Source organism: Mauremys reevesii, linkage group 7 (genome assembly GCF_016161935.1).
Source record: "Mauremys reevesii isolate NIE-2019 linkage group 7, ASM1616193v1, whole genome shotgun sequence".
NCBI lineage: Eukaryota > Metazoa > Chordata > Testudines > Geoemydidae > Mauremys > Mauremys reevesii.
The window spans coordinates 125,273,762-125,295,656 of NC_052629.1; positions in this window are offsets into that span (position 1 = coordinate 125,273,762).

The following is a 21,895-nucleotide window of genomic DNA, read 5'->3' on the forward strand; positions in this document are numbered from 1 at the left end:
GATAAATAGGATGTGATCGTGTAATTCAAAATGGTCTCATATGCACAGTCACAAAGCAGCTGGAGTAAGGTGGCACAGGCAAACTTAAAAATGGCATTTCTTAACTTTTGGATGATTAAAGGAACATTAAGGTTGCAGAGTCAATGTGATTTTTCTGGTGCGTGGTGTGGCATTATAATGCAACAAATACCCTGGCCAATACTCAAATTGTATATGCCCTCAGGTGACACCACTGGCCTCCCCATGGTGCTCCCACCCATTTAACATCCCCCTGGAGAAGTGATGCCGTGCTTGGACGGCCACTGCAGTAGCTGGAGGAAGAAATGAGATTGGAGAAGTTGCTGAGCCATTTTATAAACCATGTGAGTATCATCAAGGGTGTTTGCTGCATTCCTCAGTGTACTTAGCACTTGCTATGTTCAAATCACAGCTCGACCTCGGCTGCAGCCGGGAGTGCTCAGCACTTCTGCAGATCAGACAGTAGGTATGTAGGCGGGGCCGCGCACACCACCGGGCGATGCACTAGCTCAATCAGAGCTAGCACCAGGGTGTCTCCTGGAGTGGAATTTACACCTCAGTTCAGCAGTGTGATCACTGGATCAGCAGTTACACTTCCCTGTGCCTACCTGATAGATTGGGGACGGCTTGAGAGAGCTACAAGGCCAATTAGCCCATTAGCCCAGAAAGTAGAGCAGGCCCAGGAAGGGACTGTGGGGGGAAGAGGAGGAGAGAGATTGGCAGCTTTCCGAGAGTCAGAGCCAAGAGACCGCTTCTGCCCCGTCTCTTCTCTAGCCACAAAGCGCTCGGAGAGCTCGGCAAACACCTTGTGCAATTGATTTACAGCGTTCTCCCCATCACCCTTACAGACGGGTGCAGCTCTGTAATGACACATACGCACAGGCGCCGACTCCCTGGAGCACCCACGGGGAAAAAAATAGTGCTCAGCACCTACCGGTGCCCCCACCAATCAGATCCTCCCCCTCCCTCCCAGCGCCTCCTGCCCGCTGCAATCAGCTGTTCAGTGCCGTACAGGAGGCGTGGCAGGCAAGGGGGCGTAGCGAGGGCGGGATGTGCTTGGGGGAGGGGGCGTAGCAGGGGGCAGGAAGAGGTGGGGTGGGAGTGGGGCCTTGGGGGAGAGGGTGCAGTGAGGGCCAGGCCTGGGGTGGAGTGGGGGTCAAGCACCCCCGAGGAAATGACAAAGTCGGCGCTTGTGCACATACGCCCCTTAGCTCACTCTGCCACAGAGGGGGGGAGGCATAAGGGATCTTCCCCCTGAGAGAGCTCTCCTGGCTCTGACTCTCAAAAGCCTGCCAGTCTCTCTCCTCCTGCCAGGGGTGCGGCGACACCCCCTGCCTTGGTTTCCATCATAGCTAGGGTTTGCAGTTGTGACGTTATGAGTGTAATATAATATTTCATTGGAAGATGACAGGATCAGAAAGAGTTAAGCAACTCACAGACTGACCTGACCCATGGGTGAACCTTAAGGACTGGTTAGGAAGATCTGTAAATGAACAGAGCTTTAAAATGCAAGTCTGCATTGTTAGAGGTAGAAGGGTAGATGTTTGCTCAGGTCTTGTGATGTCAGCAAACAAGTCTTGTCTATTGCCCAGTGGTCTGTGATGGGATGTTAGATGGGTTGGGATCTGAGTTACTACAGAGAATTCTTTCCTGGGTGCTGGCTGGTGAGTCTTGCCCACATGCTCAGGGTTTAACTGGTCGCCATATTTGGGGTCGGGAAGGAATTTTCCTCCAGGGCAGATTGGCAGAGGCCCTGGAGGTTTTTTGCCTTCCTTTGCAGCATGGGGCACGGGTCACTTTCTGGAGGATCCTCTGCAGCTTGAGGTCTTCAAACCACAATTTGGGGACTTCGATAACTCAGACATAGGCTAGGGGTTTGTTATAGAAGTGGATGGGTGAGATTCTGTGGCCTGCATTGTGCAGGAGGTCAGACTAGATGATCATAATGGTCCCTTCTGACCTTAAAGTCTATGAGTCTATGAGTTTGGTAAAACATTTCTGTTATACACTAATATGGCTTCTAACCCAATGCAAGCTGTAATGAGACAGAACCCAGGATGGGGAGCTTTTGGGATGCAGTCAGAGATGTTTGTGTCATCCCTTCCTGCATCAATTTTGCGTTGGGGGTGTGACGTTATGAGTGTAATATAATATTTCATTGGAAGATGACAGGTCCAGAAAGAGTTAATCAACTCACAGACTGACCTGACCCATGGGTGAACCTTAAGGACTGGTTAGGAAGATCTGTAAATGAATAGAGCTTTAAAATGCAAGTCTGCATTGTTAGAGGTAGAAGGGTAGATGTTTGCTCAGGTCTTGTGATGTAAGCAAACAAGTCTTGTCTATTGCTATAGGGATAGGATACAGAGGGACCTAGACAAATTAGAGGATTGGGACAAAAGAAATCTGATGAGGTACGACAAGGACAAGTGCAGAGTCCTGCACTTAGGACGGAAGAATCCCAGGCACTGCTACAGACTAGGGACCAAGTAGCTAGGCAGCAGTTCTGCAGAAAAGGACCTAGGGGTTACAGTGAATGAGAAGCTGGATATGAGTCAGCAGGGTGCCCTTGTTGCCGAGAAGGCTAATGGGATTTTGGGCTGTATAAGTAGGGGCTTTGCCAGCAGATCGAGGGACATGATCATTCCCCTCTATTCGGCATTGGTGAGGCCTCATCTGGATACTGTGTCCAGTTTTGGGCCCCACAGTACAAGGAGGATGTTGAAAAATTGGAAAGAGTTCAGCAGAGGGCAACAAAAATGATTAAGGGGCTGGAGCACATGACTTATGAGGAGAGGCTGAGGGAACTGGGATTGTTTAGTCTGCAGAAGAGAAGAGTGAGGGGGGATTTGATAGCTGCTTTCAACTACCTGAAAGGGGGTTCCAAAGAGGATGGATCTAGACTGTTCTCAGTGGTAGCAGATGACAGAACAAGGAGTAATGGTCTCAAGTTGCAGTGGGGGAGGTTTAGGTTGGATATTAGGAAACACTATTTCACTAGTAGGGTGGTGAAGCACTGGAATGGGTTCCCTAGGGAGGTGGTGGAATCTCCTTCCTTAGAGGTTTTTAAGGTCAGGCTTGACAAAGCCCTGGCTGGGATGATTTAGTTGGGGTTGGTCCTGCTTTGAGCAGAGGGGTGGACTAGATACCTCCTGAGGTCCCTTCCAACCCTGATATTCTATGATTCTATTATTCTATCTCTGAGCTCCGGTCTCTGAGCCCACCCTCACCCTTGCTTACCAAACCTGGTTCTTGCAATTTCTCCAACTCCTGCTCAGTGAGTACCATCTCTGATGTGCAGACCCCAGCCAGCTGTGACTCTAAGGCCAGACCACCTACGCCCCCCTCCATTACAGGGTGGCTAGCCTCCAGTGAAATCCATGCCACCATGACCTCATTGTTATCCCTGCTAGCTAGAGGAGAGCTAGCCCAGGTATGTCTGCCTGCAGTATTATTCTAACTTCACTTGTGGTGTAGCCCTGCCCTAAGCTGCCTTACTCTGATAATTCAGCTAAATACAAGGTGTTTGCTGCATGTGAGGAGGAGGCTTGTTGGCTTCAGAGTCAATGAAAGGGAGATAGCAAGCCAGGGCAAATGATGACCATGAGAAGCTCTCACGGTGGGGACGAGAACTCTCAAACATTCCTTTCAAGCTGGTGCTAAATGTTGATGGGTGGAGATGTGCTGGGTACAGGCAGCAAATACCCTGGCTGTGAGGCCAGCTCTTTCGTTACTTGGGATGACATGAATAGTAGAAGAGGGGCAAAGGATTAAGAGAGAACTCGTGCCTGGAAGGTGCTATAGCAATGTAGTCTGGATCTCCTGGCTCCCCAGGGACTGTACTCTGCCGGTCTGTCCTGCCAGGCTGCATGTGTTTAACGGGAAGGCCAGCGTTCCAACACGTGTGATGGTGCAAGTGACTGCTCTAGGGCAGCCTCAGCGTGCTTTCGGAACAGGTGCCTTGTCGCCCCCAGTCCTCTGAGTGCTCTGCATGCTGATGAGGTCAGGGTGGGTTAGCAGGTGGAATCAGGATAACCAGTGGGCCATGGTAATACCAGGCTATAGTATATACAGGACCGACAGAGTCGGTTGTGCTGGTGGGGCAGTGGCATTACGGTAAAGAAAGCAGAGAGTCAAATAAGGCAAACAACATATATCAAACCAACTGTACCACAGAATGTCCGGGTAGAAATTCTGTGTGCAAATAAAGAGCACAGCAGCAGGACTGTGCTACTGACCCCTGACCAGGATGGGGCACAGCACCCATCGCAGTGCCATGTAACTAGACAAGAATGAGGCTCCTCGTTAGACAGAGATTAGAAGGGCTACGTGCCTGCAAGCAGCATGGGGACTAGTTACAGAGTAAACGTATACCCCAAACCAGGAAAGACAAGAAGAGGACCAAAGAGTGCCACTGTGGCTACACAGCCGAGTAATAGAGGCCATTGGGGCCACCGGCATCCGTTAAAGTGTGAAAGTCCGATCCTAGTGAGGTAGTAAGAAGGAGCACAAACTCTGGCAGGTTGATGGTAACAGGATAATACAGCAGGCCAAGAAAGAACTTGAGAAGCAACTTGCTAAGGATACAGCAAGAAACGGTAAGAATGTTTTTAAGCACACCAGAAACAGGAAGCCTTCCAAACAGGCAGGGGGGCCACTAGACAACCCGGGTGCTACAGGAGCACTCAAGGAAGACAAGGCCATTGCAGAGAAGCCAAATGAATTCATTGCGTTGGTCTGCACTGCAGAGGATGTGGGGGAGAGCCTACATCAGAGCTATCCTTTGCGGGAGACAAATCTGAAGTACAGACACACCCTGATGGGTCAATAGAAGAGATGTTAGAACAAACTGATAAATTAAACAGTAGTGAGTCACTGGCCCAGATGGGATTCACCCAAGAGTTCTGAAGGAACCCAGCTATGAAGTTGCAGAACTATTAACTATGGTATCAAGTATCAGAGGGGTAGTCGTGTTAGTCTGGATCTGTCAAAAGCAACCGAGAGTCTTGTGGCACTTTATAGACTAACAGACGTATTGGAGCATGAGCTTTCGTGGATCCGACGAAGTGGGTATTCACCCACAAAAGCTCATGCTCCAATACATTTGTTAGTCTATAAGGTGCCACAGGACTCTTTGTCACTAACTATGGTATGTAACCTATCGCTGAAACAAGCCTCTGTACCAGATGACCGGATAGCTAATATAACGCACATTTTTAAGTAGGGCTCCAGAGGCGGTCTTGAGCATTACAGGCCAGTTAATCTAACTTCAGCAGTGGGCAAATTGGTAGAAACTATAGTAAAGAACAGAATTGTCAGACACACAGATGAACATGATTTGTTGGGGAAGAGTCAACATGGCTTTTGTAAAGGGAAATCATGCCTCACCAATCTACTAGAATTCTTGGAGGGTGTGAATAAGCATGTGGACAAGGGGGATCCAATCAATATTGTGTACTTGGATTTTCAGAAACACTCTGACAAGGTCCCTCACCGAAGGCTCTTAAGGAAACTATGTAGTCATGGGACAGGAGGGAAGGTCCTCTCACGGATCAGTAACTGGTTAAAAGATAGGAAACAAAGGGTAGGAATAAATATTTGGTTTTCACAATAGAGAAAGGTAAACAGCGGGATCCCCCAAGGATCTGCATTGCGACTTGTGCTGTTCAGCATAGTCATTAATGATCTGGAAAAGGGAGAGAACAGTGAAGTGACAAATTTGCAGATGATACAAAATTATTTAAAATAGTTTAAATCCAAAGCAGACTGCAAAGAGCTACAAAGGGATCTCACAAAACTGGGTGACTCAGGAACAAAATGGCAGATGAAATTCAGTGTTGATAAATGCAAAGTAATGCACATTGGAAAACTAAATTAGCTGTTACCACTCCAGAAAGAGCTCTTGGAGTCTTGCTGGATAGTTCTGCAAAAACTTCAGCTCAGTGCATAGCAGCAATTAAAAAGGCAAACGGAATGTTAGGAATTATTAGGACGGGGAATATCCTAATGCTACTATATACATCCATGGTGTACCCAGACCTTAAATACTGTGTCCAGTTCTGGTCACTCCATCTCTAAAAGGATATAGTGGAACTGGAAATGGTTCAGAGAATGGCAACAGAGATGATCAACAGCTTTCATACGAGGAAAGATTAATAAGACTGAGACTGTTCATTTTAGAAAAGAGACGACTAAGGGGGGATATGATAGGGGTCTATAAAATCATGACTGGTCTGTTAATTGAAGAGAGAAATGTTATTTACCCTTTCCCACAATACAACAACCAAGGATCACCTGATGAAATTAATAGGCAGCAGGTTGAATACAGACAAGAGGAAGTACTTTTTCTCACAACGTACAATTAACCTGTGGAACTCATTGCCAGGGGATGTTGTGAAGGCCAAAAGTATAACTGGGTTCAAAAATGAACTAGAGAAGTTCATGGAAGACCGGTCCCTCAGTGGCTATTAGCAACCCCATGCTTGAGGCCATGCTAATCCTCTGACTGCCGGAAGCCAGGAGGGGAAGTCTGGGGGATCATTCCAGCTGCCTTATTCTGTACACCCTCTGAAGCTCTGGCACTGGCCACTGTCAGAGACAGGATACTGGCCTAGATGGACCGTTGGTCTGACCCAGTCTGGCCGTTCTTGGTTCTTATGCTTAGAGGGCGTATATAGCTGTAAGACTTCTACTAGTGTGAAGCCCCTCGAATAAATGTAATTGGTGGAATTATTTTGAATTGCAAAACATTCTATTTCGAAGAGATTTTGGACACTGTATTAGTATTTGTTGTATTGCTGTGTGTTCCATTCGGGTTAAAGGAGGTGCCCTCTGTAAGAACAGGTGGGGCCCGGATTGCAGGGGGACTCTGACGAGGCGGAGCAGCATGTGGAACATTCTGGAAAGTGCAACATTAGCTCTAGCTGTTCTTGGGGGAGGGGCTGCGTGAAGTGTTTGCTAATGCACTAGTGCACGTGGAGTCACCAGTCAGAACCCTGCCCAGCCCACTAGCCTCCCAAGCTGCCCCGTCTCATGGAGATTTGGTGCCCCCGTCTGAGATGAGTTTGGTGGGGCTCAGCTCCAGGTTTACTTGCACAGCTTCACCACCAGGCTTTGTACTAATCGGGCTGGTGCATGTTTGTCAGCCTGGCGGGATAATGCTGCCTCGGGCGGACGCTGGGCAGAGAGGCCTTTTTAAGGTCCACATCCTCCTGCTTTTTGGCCCCATTTGCTGCAGCAGCTTTTTCCCAGGCTGCCTGTGCGGAGCGCTGTGGCTAAGCCAGTGGGGCTGGCAGTCGTTCCCCTGCTGCCAAGGGGCGGCCCTGGGATCTCCGCGCATGAGGCGCGTCAGGGGGCAAGTGGAACCCAGACACCTCCTGGGTGTGGGGCTCTGACCCCTCTGGTGGCACCGAGACCCTTAGAGATGAATGAGTCTGCTACAGCCTGAGCCATGTGGCTTTTCGCTCCTGCGGTAGCGGCTCCTGCATTTAGCTCCAGAGGTCCCAGGTTCACTCCCACCCTCTGACAACTGGGGGCTGAATCTTGGGGATCAGAGGGGAGGCTCAGGGCTAGTAACTCGCAGTAGCAATGCTGCAGAGGTGGGGTCCTGCTGGGCAGCTCGTTGTGAGGTGAAGGGATCACGCTGAGGTTTGGCCTTCCCTCCTTCCTAGCTACCTACGCAGCTGATAACTTCACCAGTGCCCTGCATCTGCAGGGATCTCACTTGCGTATTGTTTGATTGCCAGCTGAAGTGACACTGGTATTATGTTTCCATGGTAATATGTATGTCAGTGCTGTTATTTTGGGGGCTAAAAATGTCTGTACAAAGGAAAACAAAATAAGAAACCTTGTCAGGTTTAGAAAGTTTTCTGCTACCTAAAGTAAAGAAACTGTTACCAAACATTTCCCACTCTTCTCCCCTGCCCTTAAGCACTGGGGTGAAACACCTGGGTCATGGGTTCTCATGGCCTCCGCGCTGGGAAGCCCAGAAACTGACTCCAAAGCCTGCCTTGAAATCCAGAGTACAAGCTGAGCCTTTCAGTACACCTTCTGTAGCGCCCTTCAGCTGTAACGAACCTTCAGCTGCAGGGCCGGCTCTACATATTCGGCCGCCCCCAGCAGTCATGCGCGGGAGACGCCCCGGAGCCCCAGGAGCAGCGGACCTCCCGCTGGCTTGACTTGTGAGGGTCCGCTAGTCGCGCGGCTCGGCTGGACCTCCCGCAGCTGCGGACGGTTGGCTGGTCCAGCGGCTCCGGTTGAGCTGCTGCAGTCATGTCTGCGTGAGGTCCAGCCGAGCCGCGCGACCAGTGAACCATCCGCAGTCATGCCTGCGGCAAGTCCGGTCGTCCCGGGGCTCCGGTGGACCTCCCGCAGGCATGACTGCGGCAGGTCCACCGGCCCAATCTGCCGCCCCTGACGACAACTGCCGCCCCACGCGTGTGCTTGTCGCGCTGGGGTCTGGAGCCGGCCCTGTTCAGCTGTAACGAACCAGGTCCCCAGATCCCAGTGACAGGTACAGCACAGCCCCACCCCCGCTGCCTGGCCCTGACGTTTTGATTGGCCTTTCGCTATAACGAGCCCCTGGGTATAACGAACAAAAGGCTTGGACCCGACAGGTTCTTTAGAGGGAGGGTGTTCTGTGCTTGGTATGAGGCCATCCAGTCCCAGTCCCGAGGACTACACGAACCAGTCCCTGCAAAACCCAGGGGGCTGCACCTGGAAAAACGAGGAGTTGCTGCAGCGAGGACATAAGAGCTGAGCACCTGTCATTCCCACTGACCTGCGTGGGAGCTGGGACTGCTCAACCCCTCTGAAAAGCAGGCCAGGGACAACTCCGAGCTGTGCTGTTAGCTGGGATCGGGCCCTCACTGGAGCTGAGCCACATGTTTGTCAATTTGGTTACTGAGCATGCAGGCAGCTGTCTGCAAAGGGTGGGAGTGCGGGAGCTTCAGTTCTCACTGCAGAGGGCTCAATTAAACTTGTTCCATGGTTACAAACTGCCTGGCACCCAGCTACAGATGACTGATGTGTGTCTATGCCTTGTTCTGCACGTCCCCCAGCAAAGTAGCCTGGGTGTGGGGCTCTCTTTGGTGGCTGGGTCTAGCCATGGCCTCCCAGAGCAGACTGCCATGCTTCCGTTGACTTGCCTGGCCCCTGGCTAGGCCCTGTGCAATGGAGAGCACTCCCGCCTTTCTGATGCCAGGGAGAACGTACTGGCCTGGCTACAGAAATGAGAGATGCAAACGGCTTTGCTCAGCTCCACTCCTCTCTCCCCTGCCGCTGCCCACACAGGATCAGTCCCTGCAGTAAACGCTCTGGGCAGTTTCACGGGTGCATTAATCAGTGTTGCCAGCTCTCAGAAGCCTTGTGACTTTGCCCTGATTTGTGGACTGTCTCCCAGGGATGTGAAAAGCTGCAGCCTTCACCGGAGCTGAGAGACAGAGCCTGGCCAGCAGCCTTGTGGAAGGTGCACCACTAACAGCAAGCCCCTGATGCCACGAGCTCCATCTTTGTTTCGGTTTTCACCGAGAAGGTTAATGGTGATTGGACGACTAACGTAGTGAGTGCCAGTGAGAAGGAGGTAGGAGCAGAGTCTAAAATAGGGAAAGAACAAGTCAAACATTTCTTAGACAAGATAGATGTTTTCAAGTCACGAGGGCCTGATGAAATACATCCCAGAATAGTCAAGGAGCTGACTGAGGAGATATCTGAGCCATTAGCGATTATCTCTGAAAAGTCGTGGGAGACGGGAGAGATTCCAGCAGACTGGAAAAGGGCAAATCTAGTGCCCAGCTATAAACAGGGGAATAAGGACAACCCAGGGAACTACAGACCAGTCAGCTCAACTTCTGTCCCCGGAAAGATAATGGAGCAAATAATTCAACAATCCATTTGCAAACACCTAGAAGATAATGAGGTGATAAGTAACAGTCAGCGTGGATCTGTCAAGAACAAATCGTGTCAAACCAACCCAATAGCTCTCTTTGACAGGGTAACAAGCCTTGTGGATGGGGGGAAGCGGTAGATGTGGTGTATCTTGACTTCAGTAAGGCTTTCGATATTGTCTCACATGATCTTCTCATAAACAAACTCGGAAATACAACCTAGATGGAGCTACTATAAGGTGGGTGCAGAACTGGTTGGAAAATCATTCCCAGAGAGTAGTTATCCATGGTTCACAGTCATGCTGGAAGGGCATAACGAGTGGAGTCCCACAGGGATCTGTTCTGGGTCTGGTTCTGATCAATATCTTCATCAGTGATTTAGATAATGGCATAGAGAGTACACTTATAAAGTTTGCAGATGATACCAAGCTGGGAGGAGTTGCAAGTGCTTTGGAGGATAGGATTAAAATTCAAAATTATCTGGACAAACTGGAGAAATGGTTTGAAATAAATAGGATGAAATTCAATAAGGACAAATGCAAAGTTCTCCAGTTAGGAAGGAACAATCAGTTGCACACATACAAAATGGGGAATGACTGCCTAGGAAGGAGAACTGCTGAAAGGGATCTGGGGGGTCATAATGGATCAAAAATATGAGTCAACAGTGTAACGCTGCTGCAAAAAAAGCAAACATCATTCTGGGCTGTATTAGCAGGAGTGTTGTAAGCAAGACACGAGAAGTAATTCTTCTGCTCTACTCCGCGCTGATTACGCCTCAGCTGGAATATAGTGTCCAGTTCTGGGTGCCACATTTCAGGAAAGATGTGGACAAATTGGAGAAAGTCCAGAGAAGAACAACAAAAATGATTAAAGGCCTAGAAAACATGACTTGTGAGGGAAGATTGAAAAAATGGGGTTTGTTTAGTCTGGAGAAGAGAAGAGTGAGAGGGGACGTGACAGCAGTTTTCAAGTACATAAAAAGTTGTTACAAGGAGGAGGGAGGTAAATTGTTATCCTTAACCTCTGAGGATAGGACAAGAAGCTTAAATTGCAGCAAGGGAGGCTTAGGTTGGACATTAGGAAAAACTTCCTAGCTGTCAAGGTGGTGAAGCACTGGAATAAATTGCCCAGGGAGGTTGTGGAATCTCCATCATTGGGGATGTTTAAGAGCAGGTTGGACAAACACCTGTCAGGGCTGGTCTAGACAATACTGAGTCCTGCCTTGAGTGCTGGGGACTGGCCTAGAGACCTCTCGAGGTCCCTTCCAGCCCCACGATTCTGTGATTCCCTGAGGCTATTTTTGTGCCCTTCACAGCCAAGATCGTAGCATGGAGCTGCAGGGGGAAGCCACCTGCTGCCCAGGGCAGGCGGGGACGGGGGAGAGACCCGACCCCGAACATTGGTGGAGCCCAGGCACCACAGGCCCATACAACTCGCCGCCCCTGCCTGTGGGCAGGTCTATGCTTAACCCCCTGCCCTGGGCAGCTGCGGCGCCTACGCCAGTGGGGCAGCGTCTCCCGTTGGCGCTGTTAACCCCCTCGGCGCGAGACGGAAGCTGTCCCTGGAGACGCTCCCCCATCGATATAGTCCTGTCTACATGGGGGGCGGGGGTTGGTCGGGGTAACTGTGGATTTTTCACACCCCGAGTGACATCGTGACACCCATGTAGGTCTGTGGCATAGACCTTGCCTCAGCATGTTACCGGTAACACAAGGTGGAGCCCCTGGCTTAGCATGAGTAGTTAGCACATATTTCCAGGGCCTGTGCATGGCAAAGTGCCCCTCCTATCATTCATCGGCGTCACAGATAAGACAACTCACAGCTTGCACAAGGTCACCTCAGCCAGAGCTGGGAACAGAGCCCAGGGCGCCAGCTTACCCGAGCCAAGTCTCATCTCCTTTGCAATACAGCCTGGCAGATCTCACAGTAGGTGCTTCTGTAAATCACCCGTCAGCAGCTAAACCACAACCAGAGGTGGGGTCTGCGCTGGCCTGAATCGAAGAGAGCTGCAGAGACTCACACTTGTCCAGCTGGAAGTCTGAGCCCAAACCAGGGGCTTGTTAACATTTCACTCTGTTTTCTGTAACCACTACCCCCAGTCTGGGCCCAGCACCAGGAACAGAATCCTGCTACCCAGTGTCCCACTGCTGACTCGCAAACGCGGGTGGAAGCCACTGGTGCGCGCTGTATCTGATGTGGGCTGGGCAGCGCACGAGCGCTCTGTCGTGGCTGTGAAGGCCAGGAGCTCAAACCCAGCAGCTAGGGACCCTTGGAGGTGAAGAGTTTGGCCTTGTCTGCACTGGCGAGTTTGTGCGCAGTAAAGCAGCTCTGAGCGCAGTAACTCCCGGGGTGCACACGCTGCCAAGCCACTCAGTGCGCAGAAGCTGCGCAGATGCAGCGCTGTAAAAAACCCACCCCAAGAGGCGTAGACCTTCCTGTGCCGGGGGTACAGCGCTGTGGGGCCGGTGTAGACACCCTGGTCGATTACAGAGCTGTGATTGGCCTCCGGCAGGTGTCCCACAAGGCCTGTTCTCACCTCTCTGGCCATCGGTTTGAACTCTACTGCCCTGCCCTCAGGTAACCAACCGGCAGCCCCACCCTGTACATTCCTTTGCAGGTTTGAAAGTCCCCTTCCTGTTTGCTCGGTGACACATGCAGTGGTCTCAGCCCATCTTTCCAGGTGGCCATGCCTGCTCCATGCACCAGGCGATCCCCCGCTTGGAGCAATGCTGAGCTGCTGGACCTCATCAGCATTCAGGGAGAGGAAGCTGTCCAGTCCCAGCTGCACTCCAGCCGTAGGAATGATGATACCTACAGACAGATTTCTAGATGCATGACAGAAAGGGGCCATGACCGGGACACACTGCAGTGCAGGGGCAAAGTGAAGGAGCTGCAGAACGCCTGCCACAAGGCGCAGGAGGCAAACCACTGCTCCAGTGCTGCGCCCACGAGCTGCTGGTTCTACAAAGAGCTGGACGCGATACTCGGCAGTGACCCCACCTCCACTGCGAAGGCCACTGTGGATTCTCCGGTCAAGAGTGCACCAAGCCAGGAGGAGGCAATCTTGGACAAGGAGAAGTGGGCATCCAAGTTACTCCGGGATCCTCCCAAAATGGACTTTGCTGAAAGTCACTGACTTCTGAGCTAACAAGCCTCCTGTCGACTAATAAACCTTCTGCTTTACAGCGCTGGCTGAGAGGCACCAATGACTGCGGAGCTGGGGTGCAGGGCCCTCTGGTTTCCCCCACCAAGGGGAAGTGTGCGGAGGGAACAGGGATGCTGAATGCTCCGAGGTCAGACCGGGAAGGCTGTAGCCATGCCCTGAGGGGAGCCATGCTACCCAGAGTCCTGGCTGGCTTCACACGGAGCAGTTCCAGAGCGTCAGACCTGTGACTCTGTCCCAGAGGCCCTCCCTAGGCACTAGCAGTGAGCCCCGGAACGGCGTGCTTGCACAGCGTCTGACCAGCAGCAGCTGCACCGCAGTGCATGGGAATCAGTGCATGAAGGAAGGAGTCTGTAGCCTGCCTTGTGGGACTGCAGGACTGAACCAGTTTAACTGTGCTCAGGGTGCATGAAAGGCCAGAGCAAGGGAGCGCGCTAGTGCCTCTAGCTACTGAGCGGCACCCACACAAGGGCAGGCCTTTGAGAGGCAGGTAACAGCTGAACAGGAGCTGCTCTGGCCAGAAGAGCTCAGGGGAGCCTGGGAGGAGTAAACAGGAGCTTTTCCCTCTGCACTTGGGGCTGGTGCGAACGCTGCTGGACTCCTGGGGCCAGGTCTGGTGCTCACAGTTCGAGAAGGCTGTTGACACACTGGGGAGGGTTCAGAGAAGAGTCATGAGACTGATGAAAGGATGAGAAAAGCTACCTGCTAGTGAGAGACTGCAGGAGCTCAGGCTATTTAGCATAACAAAGGGAAGGATCCGAGTGATATGGGTACGGTCAGTACGTGCCTACACAGGGAACAGATTCTGGAGAATGGGCTCTGCAGTCCAGCAGGGGGCTGTAGAACCGCAGCCAGTGGCTTGTAGCTAGCGGAGCTGGACACATTCAGACTGGCCATCGGACGGACATTTGAACAGTGCCAGTAACTAACCACTGGAACAGTTTCCAGGGGCTCGTGGTGGATTCTCCGTCACTGGCAATTTTAAAGTCATGCTGACGTTTCCCTAACAGATCTGCTCTAGGAGGCCAGCTTCAATGGTCCCGGGCTCCCTTCCGGCCTGGGACTCTCTTAGTCTATAACCCTAGCGCTAAGCCAGCCCCTAGGGAACGTGCCCCACGTCTCACACCAGCATGCTGTGTCTGAGCCGCACTCAGGGTTGACACCCGCCCCAGCACTGGGAGGCTGACGCGCTGCTGGAGTGTGAAAGTTGTGAGCTACCGACTGTCTTAGACTGCAGTCTGCTCGGGGCAGAGACCTTGTGCCAGGTGTGCGCACACCACTGAACACTCCCCGTCCCTGATCTGGAGGGGCTCCGAGTGCCACTGGAATATACCTATGAAGCAGGGCCGGCTCCAGGGATTTTGCTGCCCCAAGTGGTGGGAAAAAAAAGCCGAGATCGCGATCGGCGGCAGCTCCACCACTTTCTTCTTTGGTGGCAATTCGGCAGCAGGTCGAGGGACCGAGGGACCCGCCGCCAAATTGCCTCTGAAGAGCCCAACATGCCGCCCCTTCCCCTTGGCCACCCCAAGCACCTGCTTGCTGAGCTGTGCCTGGAGCCGGCCCTGCTGTGAAGTAATAACCTTCCTAATCACAGTCCTTGCAGCCGGCTGGCTGCATTGAGCCAGACTTGTATCAGCAGTGCCACCTGCTGACTCTGCCACCACAGCTCGTGTGTCTGGGACATGGGACTCCGAGTAGCCCCGTAACATTGCCTGGCATCTGAAGGGACAGAGCAGGGACACACAGGGAGGAGACCGGGTTCAGTGGTAGACGCATTAGTCTGTATCCGCAAAAAGAACAGGAGTCCTTGTTCCTTAGAGACTAACACATTTATTTGAGCATGAGCTTCCGTGGGCTAAAACCCACTTCAACAGCTGTACGAAGTAAAAGATCCAGGAGCTCATGTGTTTATACCTGCTCCTGTATCTTTTACTCCGTGCATCTGACAAAGTGGGTTCTAGCCCACGGAAGCTTAAGCCCAAATAAATGGGTTAGTCTCTAAGGTGCCACAAGGACTCCTCGTTGTTTTTACAGCAAGGAGAGCGTCCCCCCTGCCCACACGGTGCCCACAGGAAAGCAACGCCAGCTCCATGGGAGTTGGAATGAGGGCACCCGTCCTGCTCGCCGGGCTGTGAGAGGAAAGACCCAAGCAGTGCTCAGGAGCCCTGTTCCCCAGCTGGGTCCTCTGTGCAATGGACGGAAAACACACTCAGTGCATTGCCTTCTTTACCGTGCTTACAGATGGGGCTGCCCTTGCTTCACTTGGGGGTGAGGCTGATCAGTGCACACAGCAGGGTTCTGGTAAGGCCTTTGCTTTCGGTAAGCAAGTGTGACCGTGTACACTGCTTGTTTGCAAAAGGTACCGATTCCGAACCATATCAGATCGGAGCTCCTGAGGCTCAGAGACAGGGAAGTGACACCCGAAAATGCACCTGGGCAGCTTCACAGTGTCATGTGAGAGAAAAACATTACTTCCTGGTCCCTGCAGTGGATCAACTCAGCCCTGAAGTATGAGGTTTTGTCACATGTCTCTATGACCAGGGCACCCCGGAGCCTGAGCTCTGAGCCAGGACCCTGCTGTGCTTGGAGCTGTGCACACAGAACAGAGAGACCCTGCTTCAAAGAATGTGTGTTATAAATAGTAACAACAGCTGGAGACAGCCAGTGCCGTGAGCACGCGGACCCCAGCCAGCACTGGTCAGCGTGAGGGGCCGTGAGCTCAGCACCAGGAGCCAAGACCTGGCCACGTGTTTCGGGGCATCGCGGCGAAGCGGCCGGAGCTGTTGAAGGAGGGCTGTGCAGGAGGACAATGAGGTGGCTTTGGAGGGGCAGCAGGGGAGGTTCGAAAATCTCAGAGCAGGCGAGGGAGGCTGGCCTGGTGGCCAGTCAGAGGCAGGAGTCAGCTCAGCAGTCACTAAGAGAGGGTGGGTTGGCTGGGGACCGACTGCGAAGGGCCTTGGAAGTGCAGACCCAGCTCGTGCTGGATGGGGTAGAGCCTGGGGAGCCAGCGGCTCACACCCCCCATGCCCCCAGAGCACCCCTCCCCGCCCCCCGCAGTAGCTCAGGGCAGAGCCGGTCGTGTGGGGCAGGGGGAGCCGAGGAGCCAGCGGCTCACACCCCCATCCCCCCAGGGCACCCCGCCCCGCCCCCCGCAGTAGCTCAGGGCAGAGCCGGCCATGGGGGCAGGGGGAGCCGAGGAGCCAGTGGCTCACACCCCCATCCCCCCAGGGCTCCCCTCCCCGCCCCCCGCAGTAGCTCAGGGCAGAGCCGGTCGTGTGGGGCAGGGGGAGCCGAGGAGCCAGTGGCTCACACCCCCATCCCCCCAGGGCACCCCTCCCCGCCCCCTGCAGTAGCTCAGGGCAGAGCCGGCCATGTGGGGCAGGGGGAGCCAGGGAGCCAGTAGCTCACACCCCCATCCCCCCAGAGCACCCCTCCCCGCCCCCCGCAGTAGCTCAGGGCAGAGCCGGTCGTGTGGGGCAGGGGGAGCCGAGGAGCCAGCGGCTCACACCCCCATCCCCCCAGGGCACCCCTCCCCGCCCCCCGCAGTAGCTCAGAGCAGAGCCGGTCGTGTGGGGCAGGGGGAGCCGAGGAGCCAGTGGCTCACACCCCCATCCCCCCAGGGCACCCCTCCCCGCCCCCCGCAGTAGCTCAGGGCAGAGCCGGCCATGTGGGGCAGGGGGAGCCGAGGAGCCAGCGGCTCACACCCCCATCCCCCCAGGGCACCCCTCCCCGCCCCCCGCAGTAGCTCAGGGCAGAGCTGGTCGTGTGGGGCAGGGGGAGCCGAGGAGCCAGCGGCTCACACCCCCATCCCTCCATCCCTGTCAAAGTGCTGCCGCCCAATCTTCCAACTCATCCCATGCGCTAAGCTGACAATCCCAGAGCCTGTGAGCAAACGCTGGAACAGGCCACAACTCCAGTGACGTGCTCGGCGCTCCAGCCTGGCCCTGGTCCCTCCCCAGCAGTCTGCCCTCCCCCACGCTCACATGCTGTCGCCAGCTCTGACCCCGGTTAAAGCCCAGCACCGAAGGGAGCCTCAGCCTTCATTGAAACAGGAGATCCTAGCCCTGCTGCTGGCAAGGCACATTGCCCCATGGCCCTGGAGGGTCAGAAACCAGAGAGCCAAGGACAGACTTGACCCAGGTCCCTTTAAAACTCTCATGACTTTTTGGAGCCTGCCTGGTGATTTGTTCACGCTGAGGGAGGGCCGGAGCAGACGCTTCCCCGCTGCTCTGGGCTGCGCTGGCCGCCCGGGAGGCACTCGCTCTCTGGCGTGTGGAATGTCCCAGTCGCTCCGTGCCCGGTGCAGACACACACTGCTGGCACCGAGCGCCCCCGAGAGCTCAGCTCGAGTTGGGAGCAGGGGGCCGGAGCAGCTGCTGCCCTCAGGGCCCCTGGGGGTGACCCGTTCCGAGAGGGGCGATGGGCCAAAGCACTCCACATGCCAGTGTTCAGAGCTGGGCATCCCCTTGTCCCCGCTGAGCTGTGGGGGCTCCCTTCCAGCCCCACTCCCTTCTCTGCCTTTCCCGTGCCAGGCCGGGGATGGGCGCCAGGGGCTGCCTGCAGAAAGGCAGTTCCTAACTGTGACGAGCTGGGAATGTTCTGAATGTTTGCTCTGAATACGGTGCTGGTGCCTCAGTGTCCCCTCTGCAGTTCTTAAATCTAGGGGTTGGGATCAGGGGGTGTGGTTGCTGCAGAGGAAGGGGCCAGTGCACCGAAATGCCTGACACTCTGTCTCCTAGCAACTGATGGCCTGGGCCCCTCCCCTGCAAAGGTGCCAACTGAAGGTGTTGGAGACAAAGGGGTCAGGTGACCTCCTAGCCCGGGAAAGGGGCTGAGCAGAGAGGAGGGGGTGTCAGGCTGGAGCTGGCTGGGGACGAGAAGTGAAGTGCAGACGTGGGGGTCTGGCTCACTGCCCCCCCCCTCCAGAATGGACCCGGCCGAGGGGTCCGGCTCACGGTACCTACAGGCTCTGTGTTAGACCCTGTTCCTGTCATCGAATAAACCTCTGTGTTCCCGGCTGGCTGAGAGTCACGTCTGACTGGGAAGTGGGGGGTGCAGGACCCTGTGGCCCCCCCAGGACCCCGCTGGGGGGACTCGCTGGGGGAAGCGCATGGAGGGGCAGAGGATGCTGAATGCTCCAAGGAGAGACCCAGGAGGTGAAGCCGTGGGAGCTTCTTGCCCTGCAGACAGGCTGCTCCGAGGGAGAGGAGGCTCCCAGAGTCCTGCCTGGCTTGGTGGGGAGCAGTCCCAGAGCAGCGCCCGGGGACCCCGGGACACTAACAAGCAGCCAGTGTCACGCGGCAGCTGAGTCTGGGTCCCTGACACCCTCCGTAGGGCTGGTGGGCTCGGTGCCCCAGCACTGCCAGGGCTGGGGGCTGGGGGCAGCTCATGGGGTTTAGGTTGGACATTAGGAAAAACTCCTTAACTGTCAGGGGGGTTAAACACTGGAAGAAGTTGCCCAGGGAGGTTGTGGAATCTCCATCACTGGGGATTTTTAAGAGCAGGTTGGACAAACACCTGTCAGGGATGGTCTAGATAATACCTAGTTCTGCCATGAGTGCAGGGGACTGGACTGGACGACCTCTCGAGGTCCCTTCCAGTCCCACGAGTCTATGAATGGCCCCAGTCTAAGCTGGACTTCGCCCCATGGGGGGCTGGGAGCTGGGTCAGCAGATTGGAGCTGGGGGGCTGGGAGCCAGGACGCCTGGGTTCTCTCCCTGGCTCTGGAAGGGGAGTGGGGGCTGGTGGGTTAGAGCAGGGGGGATGGGAGCCAGGACGCCTGGGTTCTCTCCCCGGCTCTGGGAGGGGAGTGGGGGCTGGTGGGTTAGAGCAGGGGGGCTGGGAGCCAGGACTCCTGGGTTCTCTTCCCGGCTCTGGGAAGGGAGAGGAGGCTGGTGGTTAGAGCAGGGGGGCTGGGAGCCAGGATTCCTGGGTTCTATCCCCGGCTCTGAGAGGGGAGTGGGGGCTGGTGGGTTGGAGCAGGGGGGGATGGGAGCCAGGACGCCTGGGTTCTCTCCACGGCTCTGGGAGGGGAGTGGGGCGGGTGGGCTAGCGCCGGGGGGCTGGGAGCCAGGACTCCTGGGTTCTCTCCTCGGCTCTGAGAGGGGAGTGGGGGCTGGTGGGTTGGAGCAGGGCGGGATGGGAGCCAGGACGCCTGGGTTCTCTCCCCGGCTCTGGGAGGGGAGTGGGGGCTGGTGGGCTTGAGCAGGGGGGCTGGGAGCCAGGATGCCTGGGTTCTCTCCCGGCTCTGGGAGGAGTGGGGCTGGTGGGTTGGAGCAGGGGCTGGGAGCCAGGACGCCTGGGTTCTCTCCTGGCTCTGGGAGGGGAGTGGGGGCTGGTGGGCTAGAGCAGGGGGGGCTGGGAGCCAGGACGCCTGGGTTCTTTCCCCGGCTCTGGGAGGGGAGAGGGTCTGGTGGGTTAGAGCAGGGGGGGCTGGGAGCCAGGACTCCTGGGTTCTCTCCCCGGCTCTGGGAGGGGAGTGGGGGCTGGTGGGTTGGAGCAGGGGGGGGCTGGGAGCCAGGACTCCTGGGTTCTCTCCCCGGCTCTGGGAGGGGGTTAGAGCAGTGAGTCAAGACTCGAGTTCTTGTCCCAGCTCTGCAGGGAAGTCTCAGGGATGTTGGCCAAGTCCTTTCCTCCCTCCGTGCCTCAGGCTCCCCAGCTGAGAGATGCCGCTGGAGGCCCTGCCCTGCCGCGCCCGGGGTGGGGAGCAGGGGCCCAGCAGAGGAAGGTGCTTTATGCTGATTCCTGCTGGCTGTGCCCACGCCGGGGCCCAGGCTGGGTCTGTGTGCTCTGCCCTCCCCATCTGGGCACCGCTCGCCCCTCCTGGCTCCCGGCCTCCCCTGCACTAATCCCTGCGGATTAGCTGCCAGGCCCTCTGGCATTGCCCAGCTCGCTGGCCTCCCAGCCCCAGCCCCAGCACATCACATGCTCTGCAAATCCCTTGGAGATTGGGGTCACGGGGCGGCTGCAGGGCAGGCTGGGGCGGGGCCAGGAGCAGCTGTGCTGTGGGGTGAGACACATTTGGCAGAGGTCTGTGGGTCCCCTCTGGGTCCTTGAGGTGCCACCCCCAGCCAGCTCCCAGCTCGTGCCCAAGCTGCTCCTCCGCCAGAGCTCCAGGTTGGGTCCGTGTCTCCTCAGTGCCGGGGGGGGCATTGCCCAGGGGCAGCAGGAGGGGGAGGTGCCCTCTTCCTGGGGTGCTAGTGGGTGCCTGTGGCTCAGCGCCCGGACCTGCCGACTGAGGCGAAAGGGCTCGGTGACCAGGGCAGCCCTTGTGCCCGGAGCAGGTGCTGAGCTGTGGGCTCATCTCCCAGCCCCTCCTCTCCTGGCAAGTCGTATTTCTGGGCCCTTCACCCCTTTCAGCTGAGCAAGGCCTTGGGGCCCTGCCCCAGGAGTAGGGGGATCCATTCGAGGGGTCCTGGCAGGCAGACGTGCTTAGCTGTGCTGTCTGTAACCACTAGACAACACTGCTCCAAGAGCCAGGCCAGCGCAGGAATCCTGCTCCCCGACATGCCTCCGCTGGCTCACAAATAGCCAGGGACCCTCTGGCACCCTCCATGCGCAGGCGACGTCCTAGTCCTGCCCCTATCGCGCCTCTGCCCCAGGGGAGAAGGGTCTCGGCTCTGGAGCTGCAGGGCTGGAAAAATAGCATGGGAGCATGTGAGCAATGACTGGCCCAGTGCACGCACTCGGGGGGCCCTGCGGCTGGGCAGGGACCCGGAAAGCTGGGAGTGCCTAAGGGCTGAGAGCCGGACTGGGCCTCCTACATTGTGTGTGAGTGCGCGCTGGGGTGCGGGGGGTGAGTGCGCAAAAAGGGGGGGTGCACATGAGGATTGTGAGCACATGGGTGTTTGTGCACATGCATGGGGGTGTATGTGCGCACGGGTGTGGGTGTGTGAGCAGGTGTGCATGTGTGTAGCTACACACTCGGGGGGGGTGAGTGTGTGTGTTTGTGGGGGGGCGGTGTGCACGTGCGGGGGGAGCAGTTGTGGGGTGACCAGCTGTCCCGATTTTATAGGGATAGTTCCAATATTTGGGGCTTTTTTTTGTATGGGCTCCTATTACCCCCACACCCCCATCCCGATTTTTCACACTTGCTACCTGGTCACCCTAAGTGGGTGTGTGTGCGGGGGTGCCAGAATCTGCACGTCTATCTACACATGCATGGGGGGTGCGCGCAGGGGGTGTTTGCGTACTGGTGAGTGGGTGTGTGAGTGGGTGTGCATGTCTGTGTGTGGTGTGTGCAGGAATATGCACGTGTGTCTCCACGTACGCATGGGGGTGCGCGCGGAGGCGTGATGGGGTGTGTGTGTGTGTGTGTGCGCAGGCAGGAATATACAGGTGTGTATGTACACACACTGGGGTGCGCACCCGGGGGGTGCATGTAGGGATATGTTTGCCTATGGGGGGGTGAGCAGGTGTCTGTGTGTGTGTGTGAGAGAGAGCAGGGGGGTGAGTGTGTGTGCATGCAGGAATATGCAGGTGTGTATCTACACACCCATGGGGGTGTGCACACAAGTGTGTGTGCACGTGGGGGTGTTTGCACATGGGGTGGGGGTGACTGGGTGTGCATGCAGGAATATGCAGGTGTGTATCTACACACGCATGGGGTGTGTGCACACAAGTGTGTGTGCACGTGGGGGGTGTTTGCACATGGGGTGGGGGTGAGCGGGTGTGCATGCAGGAATATGCAGGTGTGTATCTACACACGCATGGGGACCCTCTGAAGTTACCGTCAGGCTGGCACCGTGGGAGGAATTGCAGTTGTGACGTTATGTTCTTTGGCCGCTGCCCGTTTGTCGGTGTGTTTCATGGCGGGTTTGCGGTGTGGTTG